This window comes from Pinus tabuliformis, chromosome 9 (assembly GCF_031772625.1).
Source record: "Pinus tabuliformis cultivar Carrire ecotype Pingquan chromosome 9, CPIR1, whole genome shotgun sequence".
Lineage (NCBI taxonomy): Eukaryota > Viridiplantae > Streptophyta > Pinopsida > Pinales > Pinaceae > Pinus > Pinus tabuliformis.
This window is the reverse complement of record NC_142307.1, coordinates 112,577,396-112,581,238: the sequence shown is the minus strand read 5'-3', so window position 1 is coordinate 112,581,238 and position 3,843 is coordinate 112,577,396.

Genomic DNA, 3,843 nt, shown 5'->3' with positions numbered 1-3,843 from the left:
TGGTCTCGATCAAATCTAATCCCTGGGTCATACCTGCACAGATCTTGTTGATGCTTGGGGCGAGGTCATACCCACTTAGTCCTGCTAAAGTCAATTACATGGAAATTGTTTCGACTTCAAACTCTGCATCCTCTAATTCTCATATACCAAAGACCTCTCTCGATATGTATTCTCAATCCCCCTGGCTTGGCACTTTGGAATCATCCGATCCCTTAGATGAGACCTTCCTCGTTGATGAAGGTACCATGGAAGTCATGTCTCTCGAGGAACCACCATGGATCAATACCCATCATCGCTCCTCATTTCTGTAGTGCCCAGCGGTCATGTCTACCGCTTTTGAAGAGTCCTCTTCTCCATTTCCACCATTGATTGTTACTCATGAAGTATGGTCAGAAGAAAATTTGGGTAATATTACCCAAACAATACTGATTGGCATTTCTATCAAACCCAGTGTTGTTGAACATGTTCATATTGGGGTATCTTGTTCTCTGCTTGAGATGAAGACATATACTCATCTATTTCATGAAATCTGTGATTTGCTTGCATGTTCTTATGAAGAAATGCCTGGCATCGATCCTAGCATTATGGTGCATGAAATACCAACGTATCGCACACAAAGCCTGTTTGTCAATGGCTTTGCCTAGTGCACCCTAGGAAGGACATTGCTATTAAGAGTGAAGTTCAAAGGCTTCGCAAATATGGGTTCATCTATCCCATCCCCCTTACAGACTGGGTGTCCAATATTGTCCCGGTGACTAAAAAATAAGGCACGATCTGCGTTTGCATGGATTATTGAGATCTTAATCATGCCTGTCCTAAAGACAACTATCCTACTCCCTTCATTAATCAAATCATTGATGAATGTGTTGGGAGTGAGATATTTTCCTTTATGGATGGTTTTTCTGGTTATAACCAGATCAATATGGCACCGGCCGACTAAGAGAAGACAACCTTTATCTGCCCATGGGGTACGTTCGCATACAAGAAGCTCCCTTTCGGCCTAAAAAACGTTGGAGCCACATTTCAACGGGAAATCTCCTATGCGTTTCATGATATTCACATCATTGTCCAGCCTTACTTGGATAACCTTCCTTCCCATTCTCGTAAGCACCAAGACCACCCAGACCATCTTCGACATATTTTTCTATGTTGCAGACACTATAACATTTGGCTAGATCCACACAAATGTGCTTTCTGCGTGGAATCAAGATGACTCCTTGGCTTTAACATCTCCAAGGATAGAATTCGACTGGATCCATTAAAAGTCAAGGCCATTGTAAATTTACCCCCTCCATCTTCACTGCACCAACTCCAGAGCCTACAAGGAAAGGCCAACTTTCTCTGTCGTTTTATACCCAATTACGCCAGGATAGCTACAGGATTTACCCGGTTGCTCAAATAAGGAACTCCCTTTGCATGGGACGAGGTGGCCCAAAATTTTTTTAATGATCTTAAGGCCATCCTCATAAATGCTCCTTTGTTGCATCCACTAGACTATTATCGAGATTACTTCCTCTACCTAGCCGCAACCCCTAGCACCTTTGCTATGGTGTTGGTCCAAGACAACGACGAAGACAGCGAACATGTGGTCTACTACCCTAGTTGGAATCTCCTCGACACTGAAACGCGTTATGCATAGGTCAAGAATTTGGCTTTGGCTGTCGTCCAGGCTATTCAATGTTTTCGGAACTATATTCTTTTACGTACGACCATAGTGATTTCTAAATGCAACCTGATGACCTATACCCTGACTCGTTAGTTACTAGGGAGTAAGTATTCTAAATGGATCGTTATCCTGCAAGAATTTGATTTGGTCTTCACTACGGCCAAATCTAAGAAGTCACTCGTTTTTGCTGAATTGATTTGTTCCCTTCCCTCCAAAGCTCTCCCTGCTGGTGTAGATGAACAACTCCCAGATGAGACCCTTTTCCTTATTAGCACCCTTGATCCATGGTACAATGATATCATTATGTATCTCCAAACCTCCACGTTCCGGTCTGCGTTGACCAAGGATGTTCGTCGAAGGATTCCGCATCATTCCCTAACCTACTGTATTATTGGTGATACTTTATACTGTGTTGGCATCGATTTCATCCTTCGCCAATGCCTCACGATCGAGGAAGCTGAAAGAGCTCTCAATGATTTCCACTCGGGGGTATGTGGTGGTCATATGTTTGGTTATAATATAGCTCAAAAAATCCTTCGCGCTCATTATTTATGGCTATCTATCTTCAAAGACTACATTCTTGTTGTCTGCAAGTGTCACAAATTCCAAATTTACTAATGCATGATGCACACCCCACCCGATCACCTACACCCTGTCATTACCATTGGTCCCTTTGCCAAATGGGGCATTGATTATATGACACGTAACCCTTGCTTGGCCGGTGGGCATAGCTATATTATCGTCGTTGTGGATTATTTCACCAAATGGGCTGAAGTGATGCCTAGATATTCGGTAGATGGTAAGACAACGACTCAATTCCTTTTTAACCATGTTATTTCCAGGTTCGGTGTACCCCAATCCATTGTCATAGACCATGGCTCCCATTTCAGAGATTACATGATGACAGAACTGACATCTGCATTGGGCTTATGCCACGATGGCTTGACCCCATATTACCCTTAGGCCAACGGCCAAGTTGAAGTCGTGAACAAAGTTTTCGTCACCATGCTTCGATGTACTATTGGGATGCACAAGTCAAATTGGCATATCATGCTTTTTTAAGCTTTGTGGGCCTACCTAACTTCAACCAAAGACGTAACTGGTTTCACACCTTTCCAGCTAGTCTATGGTTTGGAAGGAACATTGCCGATCAAATTTGAGATTCCTTTTCTCAAGTTAGTTGTTGAACTCCTCCTCGAAACATCACCTCAAGAGGAACGCCTCTTATATTTAGAATGATTGGACAAGACTCGCCGTCTCACTGCCTTGGTCATCGAAGCACAAAAGAAATGGGTCAAATCCCATTTCGATCAGTAGGTCTCCCCTCGCACTTTCTCTGAGGGTGATTTGGTCCTGCTATACAACCAAGCTAACAATAAGCTGGGGGCACGAAAGTTCGAACCTATGTGGCATGGGACCTATATTTTAAAACGTGTTTTGTAGAAAGGAGCCTATGAGCTTATTGATTATGAAGAAAATTCTCTCAATAAGCCTCGAAACGGGCTTTACCTCAAAACGTATTATGCTTAGGACATCTTGCATGGTTACTTATGTACATTAGTGTGTGATTCATTTTTGTACAATGAGGTTTTGTGTGATAGTTTTTAAACAACTTTCCTATATACTATGCTTTTCTTGCTTTGCAGATGTCTGCAACTCCTCACGTTGGTTTCACTGATGATGCTTGCTGAAGCACCCAGAACCTATCATCTGCGGCATGGGCTATCTACAACCCTAACGGTGAGTTGATTGACCTTCAAGGTATCTACCTAGGTTGTACAACCAACAACAATGCTGAATACAGTGTGGTCATCAAACTATTATTAGAAGCCATTGCTTTGGGCATCAGAGAAATGGTTGTCAACCTTGATTCACAGCTTGTCGTCCTTCAATTCAACAAGCAATATTCCGTTAGAAACCCTCTAATATTATGAATGTATCTCTGTATCCGTCTATTGGAAAGACATTCTTATTATATTACATATCATCATATTCCTAGACGCATGAATACATTAATAGATGCATTATCTAATTATGTGTTGGATAGACATTTGCGAAACATGTGAAATATAAGACAAACCATTTGTACCATAATAGACAAGAAAATACAACATATATATATGTGAGAATGCTTGATGCATTAGAACCCAAAAAATAATATGTGTGCCTGTAATAAC